This window comes from Tyto alba, unplaced genomic scaffold (assembly GCF_018691265.1).
Source record: "Tyto alba isolate M040663 unplaced genomic scaffold, T.alba_DEE_v4.0 Super-Scaffold_27, whole genome shotgun sequence".
Classification (NCBI taxonomy): domain Eukaryota; kingdom Metazoa; phylum Chordata; class Aves; order Strigiformes; family Tytonidae; genus Tyto; species Tyto alba.
Window position 1 is genome coordinate 11,722,097 of NW_024881301.1, and position 16,169 is coordinate 11,738,265.

At 38.2% G+C, this 16,169-nt stretch overlaps 1 protein-coding gene across 8 annotated transcripts in view; it reads left to right on the forward strand.

The window, feature by feature from the left end:
* Nucleotides 1–16,169, forward strand: part of PTPRM (protein tyrosine phosphatase receptor type M) — a 490,776-nt gene that overhangs the window by 43,361 nt on the left and 431,246 nt on the right. The gene's annotated exons all lie outside the window — the stretch shown is intronic.

Sequence of the window (16,169 nt, forward strand, 5' to 3'; positions counted from 1 at the left end):
GTCTTTCAGTTTGTCATTCCAGAGGCTGCCCAGGCACACAGTGTGGTGTTAAACCTGGGAATGGTTCTGGTTGCTGTCTTGTGGGCGATCGGCTGGAATCTCATGCTGAGTGCAGTGGTAGATGTTTCTGAGTTGCGTAGTGACTTCTCCGAGTTGGTGGTTGTTTCTTCAGTTCCACGCTGCATGGGGGTGTAATAACAACCTCACTGGGGTGCTCCAGCACCTGCTGGCTCTTGTACCTCTGCCACAGGAAGACTGCGAGTAGTCATTAAAGCAGAGGCTTGGTGTGAGGTATACGTGCTGTGGTTGAGGTAGCCACAGCCAAAGGGTAACTGGAACCCAAAACCAACAATATGTATTTAGTAGGAGTACTGAATTAGCTTGTGCTCTGAAGCAAAACACGTTTCACTTGCACTTAACAAAATACATGTGATCATCCTGATTTCTGCTGCTGGGATAGAGAAGCTCCTGAAGTGCAGCAATTCCTATAACACAGTGTCAGTCAGAGCTGCAGCATATGCTGAAGTCTACTGGATGTTTTCTCAATACTCTGTTAGTACCAGAACACCAGGGGAATAATTTCAGGTGGTTAAAAAAAAATATTATGGTCACTTTTAAAAAAGAACCAGTTTGGTGTAAATTAAATGTACTAGTTCAGTATTGTCCAATATTACCTTCAATAATCTTCTGTTTTCCAACAGACCTTTTTCACATCTGAACTTATTGTGTTTGGAAGCAAAAGCCAGTTGTGTGTCTGAGATGCTATTCATCTCTGGCAAAAGATTACACACTATAATATTGCTGGGAACCTTGATTCTTGGAGGTTCCCTCTAGTGCATTATTCATTTCTAAGTGCTAAAATTTTCATAAATATCTAGTTTTAAAAAATCAATATAATGTACTTAATTGTGTGAAACTTAATGATCATTACAAGCCTGCTAGTATAACTTCATGCTTTTAGAATGTTTTTTTTTCAGCCTGTTATAGTTTGTATGCAAAAATGTTGTGGTAGAGCAAGTCTTTGTACTCTGACTTTTTCTTTTCCTAGAACAAGGCACCTTAATAATTTTTTTTTAAAAACTTCACATAACATCTGATCTTCTAGTAGATAATGTTCATGATATTTGTCGTGGTTTGAGCCTGGTCAGCAGCTAAATGCCACGCAGCCGCTCACCCACCCTCCCCCCACTGAGAATGGGGAGGGAATTGGAGGGGCAAAAGGAGACTTGTGGGTTGAGATAAAAACAGTTTAATAACAGTAACAGAATAATACGGTGACAGTATAAAGGGGTAATATACAATGCAATCGCTCACCACCCACCTGCTCCCGATCACAAAGGCGCCACGGCAACACTCCCAGAAGTGAGAGCACACCTTCCCGCCCACTCCTGCCTTTATATAGTGAGCATAAGGTCACATGACATGGCATATCGGCCAATCTGGGCCCAGCCCTCCAGCTGTGCTCCCCCCGCCCCCGCACACAGGTGAGGGCACTGGGACCTGGGGAGCCCCTGGGGTCTCAGGGCGCTGCAGCTCCTCCCGCTGCCAAAATGAACATGAACTCTATTCCAGCCCAAACCAGGACAACATTTCATATTGATTTCTAATGGAGTTTCATCTTTGAACAAAAAATACGTGAAAATAACGTGTAAGAGAACATGAATGATATTTTAAGAGAGGTATGTATGGTCAGAGAAGTAAATCAGAATTTAAACGTACTTCTGGTTTTGCATTATGCACTTTCTTGCTTTTAATCTGTGGATCAGTTATGTTAGCAAATACTTTTCTATGTGGAACAGGGGGAAAAAGTTCTTCAAAACACTAACAAGAAGCAGCAACTTCTACCATTTACTGTGTGATATCAGTAAGAGGTGGTAGATCTCGTTAATATAAATTTTTCTAGAGTTTTAACACTCAGATTTTTGTTTAATACTATTAGACGCTCTTTGAGATAAAACAAATGCTTTCTCAGGATGACTGTTGCTAAGTTCAAATCCTTACGTTCATGGGAATGAGTTTTGTAGGCAATAATCTACTGGTGATTGGGACTAATTTCAACCACTTTTGGTCATGAAAAACCACTAGAATTTCTACAGCAAACCACAGTAAAACCACTGATAACAGTTGCAGGATACCCAGGCGCTAAATGCTGTGGTATCTGTGGTTACTCCCATTCAAATATGTGGAACAGGTTTTTCAGTGGAGTTAAAAATCCAGGTCTGTTCTGTGGCCTGGCCATTGGCAGCTGGGGTGCTGTGGCGCAGCCTGCAGCTGCAGGCTGCTCATGCTCTTACTTTCTTTGGAAAGGCTGCCTCTCACTGCTGCCTCATCAGTTAACTTGCAGATACTGGCAGTTCGAGAGGTTTCTGAATTTTTGGAAATCCTAAACTGCGTATGGTACTGGAAAACCACTGTTATGTTAGCTTTTCATTAATTGAAATTTAAGAGTGGCTGTTTGTCTGTTCAGGTCATTGCAGAAACCCATGAGGAATTAGTCGATATGTATATTTTATTAGTTGGTGACTATTTGTCTTTAAATTAGAAGTAATGGTAAATGGTAGTGTTTTTCTTCTGATCAAAATACATGTTGTCATCTCTCTTTAAATTTAATCTCTGCATTGCCTTGTCTTCCTGTGACAAAGTTGTGTCCTCTCATTGTGCGGGCAAAAGAATGGAAAATTTCAAAGCATGCTTTCTCACTGTCATTGAATAGCCATTTAGTTCAGTGATTTGGCTTTGTCCGAGAGTGGCAGGTCATCTTTTCTGTTAGTCTGTGGGGGTGGTTTCTTGTTTGGTTTTGGTTTTGTGTTTTTGTTTCTATCAGTTGTGATATAACAAGTGAATGTGCATATTGGTGTTTGGCGGATTATGGAAAATGACTGGTATTTTTTCATTAAATATAAAGAAAACCTATTTTATACTTCTCTGTAATCTGCATATTTCCATCATATGTTTTGTTTCTTTTCTCTCTTTTCTTTTTTGGGTGGGGGAACTTTTTGAAGGGACTTTGGAGCAAGCTTGATCCAAATTTACTGAATTTACTAAACTCTTATGTTGTTACTGCATAAACTAGTGAGAGTATGGAAGAGCTTGGTATGCTGATCATCATCAGTTGAAGTGTCTGTGTATTTAGCGACCTTTTCTGGTCATTCGCTCAGAACAAAACAAAACACCTCCAACTCCTTTACAGGTCTTGACAATGAACCAATGCTGTTTGGCAAAATAAACTGTGATTTCTGCTGAGTGAAATTGTCTGTCTACCTGCCTTTTTGTTTAACATCAAAATTGGATTTTGATGTCAGTAAAAGTAAGGCTCAGCAGTGCACTCTTGCAAATTCTCCAGCACTTTTTCCTAGGAATCAGGCCCAAAATTTTGTATAGTTTGTTTTCTCATCTTCATTAGCCTCCTCCTGCATTAGGCACAGTTCTACAGGAAGTCAATGTAAAAGCATTTCTTTGTTCATCTTTTGCTTTGTGTGAGTGTTTAGTATCTTTGGTTGTTAGTCATAAAGCTGCCAAACTAAAGAACACTTATTATGGAAGAGACTTGCTTTGTCTGGGACCAAGTGATACAGCATATGTTTAGTGATCTTTCACAACAGGACATTGCATGACTGATTAATGTACTGCAGAGAAAAATGAAGAAGCTTCTCTCTCTTTTTTTTTTTTTTTTATAATTATTATTTTTATTCCTGTGATTGCCTCAGTGCCCTAAATGCTCCTGTGTCAGCAATTAGCGGTAGCAGTGTTTCATTAATCCATCAGATTTCTGATGTGGCACATTCTAAGACCAAGAGATAATAGGGAGTCATTTGTTTAAACCTCAGGATTAGCCTCTGATGCATCAGGCTGCAGTGTGTCATTAACAGCAATGGTGGTAGAACTGTAAACTAAAGCAGATACACAGCGTTGATACTCTAAAATCAAATGACAGCTTTGCTGTCTTGTACCTTTAAGCAGCCTACATAAATTTGAGTGTTAGCTGTGTATTTTTGAGAGTGTTTATATTTCCCTGTTGGATGAATCACTTAATACAATGTATTCCCTAAATATTTGTTTTACCAAGTTAAAATAAACCCAAAGTATCTTTACAAAATATCCATATATATCAACAGACTCTGAACTTTCAGAATACTTGCCAGCATTCGTGTTGGAAAATCCGTATAGGACTTGATTCTGAACAGCTTTTTATGCATACGTAAGCAAGAAACATCATGGGCAGTTATTTTAAATGTAGCCGTAACACAACTGATATCAAATTCATATTGAATGGAGCTCAGTTTTGTTTTTTATAGTTAAATACATCTAGATTATTATTATTAATGCAAAATGAATTTCAAATGCTTGGTCCTTATAAAACACAGCAGTTGTATTAAGCCAGAGGAGGTTTTATATTCTGTGTAATCTTTTAGAAGGAGTTTTTTTATTTTTGTGCTGAAGCACTAGCTTTTAAAAAGGAGAGCTCTTCAAAACGCTAGCAGATGATTTAATCTGTAATTTATGTAGTATATTGAACTTGCAAATTATTGTGACCTTCTGTTATAGAGATAAAAGAGGATTTATAGGTGCTTTCTCCTTTTGATTGAATAGTACTTTCACAAGAACACTGTAAGTGCAGTAATGGCTGAAGTGATCAACGTTGCAATCCTATTTGGATCATATGTGGAGATAGGAGAGGTAGAGAGAGATCACGTAGGACTGAATGGCAGATAGCAACTTGTTCACAATATAATCACAACCAGGCATAAATGAGCTCAAGTTCACCTGTATTGATGGTATTAGTTCTGTTACCAAGAAATATCAATGTCACAGGTAAGGGGGCTGTGCTGCACAGTTAGGAGAGGTTGTCCACTGTGGCCAGGCAATTTCTGCCTACTCTTCCTAAAGCTCAGTCTATCAGGCTACTAGTTGCAGGTCAGCCATCAGCTTTGCCTCCAAGTTCAGCAGCCTCTTTTGTATCTTTTGCTTTTTAGTCCAGTTGATTGACTTTCAAACTCCCTCTGACCTTGCCTGTAAGATACTCCATAGACCTGCCTAAGTTGCTTCACCTGAAAATTATCACTTGCAGCCCACCTTCGTTTGCCTGTTGTGTCAGGTAGAGGACTCTGAGGGAGCTGCAGCAAACATGGGGTCTTCCCCGACGTGGAAGACTTGTTCCTGAGCCCTCCGACTGCAGGGTGGCTGCACAGCCCGTAGCAAAGGTTATAACGATGGCTCTGTCCACAAAAAGTGAGGAGCTGAGTGCTTCTCCCATTTCCACTACCAAAATAACACAGCCTCCAGGTCAGCCGTGACCTATATATAAATCCAGTTGCCAAAATGTACTCTTGTTTGATCTCTCATTCCTGGAACAGTTGCGGGGACTTACTTGAGGACAGCCCTCTCTTGGTCCTTACTAGGGCCAAACACATCCCTGCCTGGATGCAGTATGGAGGTGGGTGGGAGAGAAGTGAAACTCTTCGCTTTTCTTTCTTATCTTGAAATGTATCATCAGCTGATGTGAATGCATAACTACCCTGCAAAGCCAGGTGAATTTTGTTTGTGTTTATTTCAGTGCATTGGCTTCTCATGTACCCTGTATTCTTAGTTGGAAATTTGCAACAGCTGCTTGAACAAACATTTTACTTTTAGATTCCATTATTGTGAATTCATTGACATCGATGTGGTGGTCATCTGCACTTCTCAATAGCTAGACTGGGTATAATGGCACTACTTCTGCAAAAGTGGTTAATAACAGATGAGTTTTACTTTTTATAGGCAGACCTAAATATATTTCAAATCAGAATCCTAGTGGGATAAACATGGCCATTAGAAACTCCAATAATGTAAAAAAACCCAAACCACCTTAAGGTAAATAAATGAAAGCAATTGGCCATCTGAAATGAGATAGCTCTGCCTGCCATTCAGCAAACATATATTTAGTAATTTTTAGTTACATGCTCATAGAGTAAAAAATCACCACTTATGGGAACTTCTTACCAGTGATAGCAAATGCCTAAATGTAATTTTCTCATGAAAATGTTTCAGGTCTTCTGTGCTTCTGGCCATATAATGACCTTGCATTATGCCTAGAAACTCAGAAGAATACCACGTTAATTGTTCATCCACTGTGTACCTGTAGCTCTAGCTGTAACATCGTATTTATTGCAGCTTTACTAGTGTGACTTAAGTCTCTCTCAAAGAAAGGAGAGCTTTCAGATAAATAATGGCCACTCCACTTTGGGGTTATGTTAGTGCCATTGGTAGCCAATGTAGCTACATTTTCTGGTGTACAGGCTCCAGAGTTCTGCACAGAGTTTAGTGTTTTCTAATTGTGGGCTGCACTTTGGGATCAGCTGTCTAATATGGAGGAGAGACAGGCACGGATGGTTGCTTCAGTGTTCACATTTTAAGGAAAAATGAATACTGTATTTTCGCTGTGACCATGTGAAACACAAAGCTGACTTGGATGTAGTTCCTATGTTGCCTTTCTAACTTTGATCTGAAATGTTGCATGTCTTTGCAGCTTCTTTGTGTTGTGCGTGGATTTTTTTCTTCCCCTTGGTGGAAGGACATAGGAAGAAATAGTCAGTGTAAGCTGGACTGGATAAGAAATGTGCAAGCTATGATGCCCAGCTTCATAGGTTCCATGTGTTTGAATGACCACTTCCTGTTACCAATATTATGTATAAACACGGAATTATAATAGTTTGGTTTTCTTTATTCTGCAAAAAATACCAATTTTAAACTTACTGACTTTAATTTCAAATTATTTTTTGCCTCTTGTGATTTCCTTCTGTAATTTCTACAAAGAGTAATTACAGTGTTTAGCAGCATCTTCCTGTCCACAGGAAGATGAGAGAAAAGTCAGATTAAGAAAGAATAAGAAAATCAGACTTTCTGGGCAAGGGAAGCTAATTTATTGTATACTAAGCTAATTTATGTATACTGAAGCTGCTTACAAGAGTAGAAATAGCATGAAAAATAGCAGGAAACTTTTAAAAACTTTTTCCAAATTTCTTATTTTGCCACTTATCAGCCCAGTATCTAATTAGTACTTTTCTTTCAAGAAAATTGATTTTTAAAGTAGAATAAAATACAGTACAATAAAAATGCTTGTTATAGCTAAAGTTGATAGTGATCTCACCCTTAATTTGAGTTGCTACAATTTCATTCTAACTGTGGCGCTTTTACTCTGCTTTTGTTGGCTGATGGAGAATATCTCTGCATTTCTTAAGTAGCCAAATTGCATCCTGATATTGAGGTGCTGCAGGAGCTAGTTTATATCTAGTTTAAAAACTGAGTCTGAGTTTATAGCTGTGCCTTTTATTATGGGGAGATCAGTGAATAATGAAAGAATACTTGCTAAAATATATCAAAGGAACAAAACTTCATAACTCAGGATTTTATAACTCATTCCTTCTGTCATCTCAAAGAAAACCAAAAATCTCCAAATTAACTCGGTAAGATGTTTAAGGAAAACTGTTGTTCTGCCTTTTTTTTTTTTTTTTTTTTTCCTTTAGAAGTTTTTCTTTCCCTAAATTACATGCCATTTTCTTCTGGTTCATATTAGTCAATATTTTAAATACTGGAAATTGGACCTCTCTTTTCTGCTTCCAGTTTTTCTTACCTTCTGACTTGCATAGTCGTAAAATAGGGAATAAAGAATGAAAACCACCCTATCTTTTTGTTTAAATATATTTATTTCTCTGGTCTCATTATTTCTTACGGAAGAAAAAGAGAAACAGACTTGTCTAAGCAAATACTATGTTTAAGCATTTTATACCTAGGTTATATTGTAAATAAGAGCTGTACTTTTAGGAAATAAATAACTGCCCTTAAGGTTATGTTGAGTCAACAGAACCTAGGTATGCTAAGAAGTCTTACTGATGTGTGTAGAGTTTTCATATAGCACTCCAGTTGTTTTATTCAGTGAGACTTTTCTGCCTGGAAATTATGAGTTTATTGTGTTGAACCACTTGTCTTCTTTTTGAAGACAAGCTTTGACTCTTTTCAAATGATTCTCATTGAAATGTGTGTGCTTTCAGTCCTTGACCTCTCCAAGTCTTCCATCTCTCATCTTCTGACTTGGTGGAACACTAGATGGGTACTATATGCTACAAGCAGGTAGAAGTTTGTGGAAAGGTAATGTTCGTTCTTCAGATTTTCAGTGAGGACACTGAGAGCAGAGCATTGTAGCCCTCAGTAGCTCTGTCTGTCTGCATGAGTAGACTCATCTTCACTGTCACCTTGGGGACCAAGAAAGTTTTGGTTCTCACAGATGCCTGCCCCCAGCTCAGAAGCTGTTCTCTTCCATTCCATGTTATGCCATTTGCACAGCTCTTTGCAACAGCCCTGGGGATTTCTCTGACATTAAAAAATAAAGAAAAAAATTGCTACTGAGTGACCTTTCATTAACTAGAACCTTAAGCAACTTATCAGAGCTGTTGGGGTAAAAGCAACACCATAGTGTATTCAAATTTAAAATCGGTACAGTTGCATTTTCAGTTTTGTGGCTGTTAATGCATCTACTTATGCACTGACTGGCTATAATTTTCCTCATAGGAACACTTAGCTAAAGCTTTGGAGAGACTATCAAGTTGACCGAGAGAATAGTTGACTAAAAATAATTTATTTAAAAAAAAAAAAAATTGGTAAAGAAACCCCAGCAGAATATTTTTATGATCAGAATCTGCATATACTGGAAAAGCTATCAGGATTGTTTTCCACTGGTTGAAAAAAAGAAGCTGCATTTCCTCTTTTGGCTGTTTGGAAGCCTTTCTTGGCTTTTTATTGGCATTTGGGGGGCAGGGGTGAGAGCCTGTTTTCATTTAGAAAACTCTAGTTGTCTTGAGAGTGAGCTGCTCCTTCCATGATTGTTGCAGTTAGAAGGAACAGCTGAGCAATTTGCCATTTACTTGCATCTTCTGAGGCTTTCTCTTCCCTTCAAATTAAATTATTTTAGTTTCATAAGATCATTACAAATTCATCTGACCTGAGGCAACTTGGATGTGGTGAGTGATGATCATACTGTTAAGACAGATATATGGTTATGGTGAGATGAGGTTGAAGCTGAATTACTTTTAAATTTGGGATGCTATTTCTGCACCTGGGAATAATTCATTAAATAGGAAACAATCTTATTACACGTATTGAGTAGAACTCTATCTATAAAGCTATCAGGCTTAAAAAAAAAAAAATTTAAAAAATTTGTCTCTGATGGATGGTGAATCAGTAATTCCCTGCCGTATATGAAGTGTTCCATAAAGAAGCTCCATCTTAGTAGAATAAATGGAGATTAGTCCTGGTAGGAGAGAAATTTTGTGTCATAAGTCATCAAGGCTGCTTATTTCTTTTTCTCCCTTCATGCCCCCCTGCCCTGTTTCTCTCCCTTCTTCCCCACAGAGAATATTGTGCTGGTGGAGGGAGAATGGCAATCCTAGCCATGCTACTACATTTACTCTTGTTTTGTGAAAGTGAGTACTGAGAAGCTGTTGGGGAATTCCTTAAAAACACTTTTGTCTTCAGAAGACTCCTCCCCTGCACTGCCCATCTAAATGTTATCAGTGGGCCTTACAGACCATATTTTGCTATGTGTCCTTGTGCAAAGGCGGAGTCCTGAGAGGAGCTAGAAAGAGGCAGTGAGAGGTAAAGGGGCTGCTGAGAGGAAAAAATACTCAGCCTGTGAAGGGTTAGAGCTGGGGGAGCTTGGGAGGGTGAAGGAGAGCAAGCTGGGAGTCAGCAGGGAGAGAAGGTGGGTTCAGGGTCTTCAGTAAACTGGCTGTTCTTCTGCTAGGGCTTGTTTTCCAAGGAGTGAGGGTGCAAGGTAGTTAAAAATTAATTTAACTTTCTTTGGGGGGGAGGGAGGAGATGGAAATGGGGAGAAGGTGTCATGATGCCGTTACTTGATATCGCATCAAATTATTATTGATTGGTGAGGAAGGAGATAGATACACACACACTGTATGTATGTATATTTGTGTGTCTGTAAGTGGAAAAGGCTACAATTTGAGATACTCGGGCAATTTTGCATTTAAAAAAAATAACAAAAAATTATAGGATGTGTAGAGTCTGTGTCTTCAGCTGCTTTGTATTGATGGGATCAAATAATACAGACTGCAAAACCAAAACCAGTATGTAAATAGCCCTTTCTTTTAATTGCTCTCCATTTAAGCAGTTTTATATCTCTTAAGACATATAAATAGGTTGAAAAGTCTTGCAGTAATACGTATGTTGACAAACTAAGTTTTACCTTTTTTTCATGCTTGTACCAAGCATCACCAATAGAGGAATCCAGAACAGATATTCATGCTGTGTGATAGTCTTCCACCGACTGTTTCATTTCCTGTTTAGATATGGATATTAATTTGGAAACGACGCTCACCAAGTAGGGGGAGAAGGTGAAAACCTGGCCTGGCTTGGCACAGAACCTCATCAGAAATATACAGTCAGCTTCTGATGACTGAGTCAGGTTTAAAGCATGAGCCTTTGCCAAGGTGTAACCTATGCCAGCAACCACTTAAAGTTCTGGAGGTTATGCAAAAATATCTTGTCAATTCTGACGCAGTTGCCATAAAGACAGTAACTGCACTGCGTGCAGGTTGTCTGGATTCCTGTTTAAAATGTCTGGCAAATTGGGTATGAATCACCACAGCTAGTGTGTTCATGCCTGTGTTTCAGCATCCCTGTCTCCTAGTCTGTCCTTAAATCACCAGCACATTTTTGCCCAGACTTTGGTGACATCTTGTGAGAAGAGGACACCTCTAGTTTTCCTCTAGAGTAGCAGTAGGCTCTGTTGCAGCACAATCTCCAGTCCTAAATATGCTGCATGTAAAAGATTCCAGCATTCATCCTTGTCATGTGGATGTAGAGCTTGGGTCTCAGATGCTTTAAACTGTGAACTAACCGTGCTGCTACTTGACTTGATGGTAGATTGGCTGTGGAGTTCAGTTAAAAATAAAAGTAGATCTAGGACGTTTCTGAATATAAAATTTATGAAATTTTGTGGTGTTAATTTTTATGACTATAGAAGTTAGGTAAAATTATTTTTTTAAGTTGTAAAGTGACTGTAAGTGAAAGTCTTTACTGAAGATCTTAAACAAAATGGAGTTGGTTTAATTGGCTGCGTGGTAAATTAGTAATAACTCTTTATAATGAAGCCTTTCAGTGCAAGACCCAGTGTGGCCTAGACTTCATTAAAGGGTTCTGGATTGTAGGGTCCCTTGATAAAATACTGTCAGATCTATGGTTTGACTTTGTATCTGTGGACAACTGAGGGATGATGTCCATAGTTTCTGGTACTATTGTAAGCATTCCAGAATATTTAATATTGATAATGTGCCTTCATTTGTAAAATATTCTTAACAAATGTAAAAATAACTCTTTAAAATCCCCAGATACAAGAAAGATTTAACAACATAAAATCCAAATCACTATTTTGTGATTAAATAGGATATAATCCTCTCAGTGAGCTTTCATGCTGTAAAAGGGAAACGACTATTCTATATTGAACGCTCATATAGACCTCTTCTGTTTGCCATGTACTCAAATGCATCACATGTAGAAATAAAAATACTTTAAAAAGAAAAAAAGAAAAAGGCAAAGGAGAACAAGGATAAACTGGGATGTACCTAACATATTCATGATGGCATAATTTGTAGAAGTAGGTGGCCTGTGGTCTTTCAATCAAAATTGTTGTCTTGCTTATCTCTGAGAGCAATAATAAGAGTACAACCTGTTAGCTTGCCTCTTGTTAATCATCTCTTTGCTTATTATGAAACAGGAGAGATGAACTGACATGTAGAAATTTAAGCATGTTTCTGTGTCTCTCTTCCCATCTTTAACTGTTTTGATAGACTTTCTTCTGTTATTCCAGTCCTTCCTTACTAACAGTAATGGCAGTGCTGCTCCTCTCTGTTTTACATTTCCATTAGGACTTCCTTTCAAATTCTAGGCTATATTTCTCTTTCATGGTCAGATGGTCATTTGGGCCAACCACTTGCAGTCAGTCTCTTATCTCTCAGCATCGGTCTGAGTGAAAAACTGGGCAAGTTGGTATACTGGAATGTGTGTCCCCTCCCATGCTGTGATTCCCCCTAAAAATGCATTTAATTATTATTCTATCATTTGGGGGGGGGGGGGGGGGAGCGGGGGGAGGGGAAGAAAAAAGTATAGTCTTTATTTTTGAAGGCTACAAGTCACATCAGATTTCAATTTCTGAATTTTACATTGACAGGAGGCAGATTGCAGTGAAGACCATAAACTGACAGTTTAGGGCAAGCATGCTATTGCCTGAGGCAGTCAAGGATGTAGACCACTCCATCCTTCAGACTTAGGACATTCATCCCTCCTGAGGTTCCTTGTCCTTTCTGATGATAGATTGGGAAAGACAAGCAGCACATGGGTAGACAAACACCTCACCCAGGCACTTGGTGCCATTTAACAGTTTCTTCCTGCTTTTGACATTTTCATTTCCCTTCTTCACCTCACTTATCACTAACTGTTTGGGTCTTGTTTTCTGTACACAACGCTAATAGAGAATGACAGAATACAAATACAAGCTCCATTACTCATTTTATATGCTGTATATTCTAGTAAAATTATATAGGAAGTCTCACCAGCTGAACCATGGAAGGAACACTTAAGATTTAATTGACATTGACCTTATTCAACTGTCATTCAGGATAAAGTGGTTTGTTTGTTTGGGTTGTTTTTTTTTGGGGGGGTTGTTTTTCTTTTTTTAATGAAGCATCAATACCCAAGAATGTGCAGGTATTCAATTTATGGCTCTGTAATTCTTTTCTGAGTTTACTACAGAGTACCACTATCAAAATATGCTTTGCATATAAAATAATCTTCCAGACTCTCATGTTTATTATGTTTTATTACTGTGTTTTGCTCAGGTGGGATCTTAATACAGAAGTCGGAAAGTGTAGTGCCAAACAGATTCCTTTATGACCACATATGTGAGTGTGCATGTATTTTTCCAAATCAGTGTTCTGCATGCTTCCTGTGAGGACTTAGAAGATACAAGCTCACATTGCAGAGGAAAGAGTCTTTAGGGGAGAATTTGTATTTTTTGCATATTCTGTGACTGAGAGATGACAAGAAGTTAGAATGTTGGCTGACTTGGTTAGTAAGTGGAGAAAGAGAAGTGCCTTGGTGATAATCTCAGTTCTGGTCTCTGATAGGGGCCAAGACGATTCACGGCTTGGTGTTCTTCGTAGCAGTGTGAGAACGTTCTCAGAAGAACCACAGCAGCTATGTGAATCACTGCAGGAGATTAGTTCCCAATTGATGCATTCACTAAAAATCCTAGCATTCATCTTTGATACTTGTAAGCAAAACATGCCTTTTCACTGCTCTACTGTTGACATCAAGCCTCCCCTTCGGTTTCTTCCAAGACCTCTTCTGTGAAGATGGTGAAGGAGGATCTTCTCTTGCAAGTATCTTCAGTAACTTATTGCTGATACTTCCTATGCTCTGAAACAAGGCTGAATTAAAATAGGTATAATTCTAGTTAATGATACTGGTACACATGAGTGTAGATTTTTGATTAACAGCACTGATACTGTGCAAAGATTTCACCCTGAAATCTGTTGTTCCTTGGGGAGACCCGTAACTGTGAAGGAGATACTAGAGATCTTGAGTAATTCGAATCACTGTCCATTTATAAATATTCAGTTTATATTTGGATGGAGGTTTACATTTTCATTTGTATTTCTGAAGATGATTTTCATTATGAAGGAAATACTGAAATCATCAGAAATCTATGGTCAAGTGTTCTATCACATACTGTGAGCAGGGGTTTATCATTGGAATCTGGAAAGGGAAGATAGTCTTTTGAATAGGAAATAATCTTTACCTACTCAAATCCACTGAAAAGAAGATACAAATGGCACTGATAAGGATGAATTAAAAGAAGATGAGGTTTCCAATGTTCTGCTGTTTCTCCCTTCAGATGCTCCAGTGCGTGGTGTAGAACAGTTTGTGGTGCTGTGGTAATGCACTTTCTTTATGCAGTTCAGAGAAATTTAAATTAAGTTTTACAGGGTTATTTAAGCTGAGGGTGCCCACCTGCAGGCTGAAGACCAGACAAACTGTAGCCTGCCCAGTTCTAAAGTGAATGTGTGCTTTTTCATATTGTTTTTCATGGTTGAAAATAATTGGAAGTGAAAGCTCATCAGCTGTGGATTTTGATGGCTGAAGAACTTAGCAATATATGTTAATTTACTCAAGGATCATCAAGAGCTATAATGGCTTTGCTCTTTACTAGCAGGACAAAAATGTGTATCTCTTGCCTTCTGTCATTGTAGCCTCCTGACTATAACATGAGCGTCTCAAGAAATAATGCGATGATAAATTAAGCTCCTTTTTTTGCTGCAAGAGATGGTGGTTCTTCCTTTGTATACAATACAATTAAGGTCAAAGCATTTTTTTGGTAGGGTAAATTGTTACGTGACAAAATATGTCACTCTGGCTAGGTTTTCATTTTCAGGTGTCTGTATACTTAGGCTCTTTAATCCTCTTGTGTGTTGAGCTGCTATGAGACAGATTATGATGACAGAGAAAAGTTTGGGCATTATATAGATACTGCAGGTGTCTCCATCTTTCATTTATCTCTAATCCACCATTCCTGAAAATATGAAAATTCTTATAATGTCTGTTATTACATTGAGAAATTCATTACACTGAGTTACGACGCTCTGCTGACCACTGTGACTGATTTGGTTCTCCAACTTTATTTTATGGATAGAAACTGCATGTAAAATTGTGTGTGTTCCCAAAAAGATACTGCTCTCGCATGTTTAGTATTAATGCAGAAAAGCTGATAGTTGAAAATATAAAAAGGAATATCATGAGTATTTGCAGATGCTTTACTGTGAGTTTAAAAAGAATAGTATGCCGGATTCCTTCGAGGGAAAAAAAAAAAATGGGAAGGTTAATTTTTTATAACCATCCATAATGTTACTCATAAATTTTCCAATTTCTCTGCTACTTAGCTACAATACATTATTTAGAACATAAAAGATATTAATTTGAAAGACTGATCTCTAGAGATAAGCCAGCTTTCCTTTTTAATAAACCATTTAAAGTACAGGTTGCCTAGTAAGAGTTTTGCAGATAATATTTCTGATTGCATTAAAATAATTACTTATTTCAGGTTGTATTATTCCAGATGTCTGTACTCAGAGGAGAGGAGTACATGACGGAATTTAGACTTAATGTGATGATATAGCACCAGGTTCCCATATGGAAAATCTGGATTTCTTCTGGTAAATTATTTGCTTTAGTTCTTAGTATTTATGTAGTAAAATACTGCATGCCATAAATGTACCAGACCTTCTTTGTGTGTACTGTCTTTTTGTTTAAAATATATCCCCCCTTAAGCATGTTATCTTTACTTCTTTACAAACATCAGTTACAGTTTTTTTTTTTTTTCGTCTACTTAGGTGGTTTTCCTCTGCTTTGCAGCAGGTTTATCCTTAAATGTATGTGAAAATGAGGGCAAGATACTACACTTTCTTAATCATAGGTGCTCAGACATGCATGCTTCTCTGTATGTGGTGCACATATGTTTAACTCCCAGAATAAAAAGATTTAGAATAGGTAGTTGAAGACTGGCCAATACTTTTCTCAGGGAACAGGATAGTGTTAAATGAAGTTCCAGTTTGGTGGAGTTTTTCATGTGGAATAGCCAAATGAATGAAATTCAGACTCTGCTCCGTGTTCAAATAGTTTCTTTGGTTGCTACATGTAAACACTGATGAGGTGTCAGGCACTTTTCATTGGTTGAGTGGAATCCAGTGTCTCAGTTTCCGCTTTCAAAAATAACTCACAGGACAGGAGTAATAACTTGGCTTCTCTCTTCCCTTAGTGTTGTCTCCTTGCAACCAAGAGTGAGGAAGCGTGGGTTGGTGAAGGTAAAAGATACCAGTCTTGCCTGAGAAGTGGATGAAAATTACCCACTTGCTTGTTGGGAAAGAGCTCAGCTGGTTCTGGGTCAGACCAGAATGCTGCAGTGATTGTTTTTATAGAAACTGCATAGAAATGATGGATGGTCTGCATTGGACCTGTGATATCCAGGCCACCTCCTAGGTCTGCTGTTCTTCTGCTGAGGCATTTTCAATTTTCCAACCTGTGTCAAGTTAAAGTGCTGCAGCTCTGATAGACTATGCTTGCTAACTGAT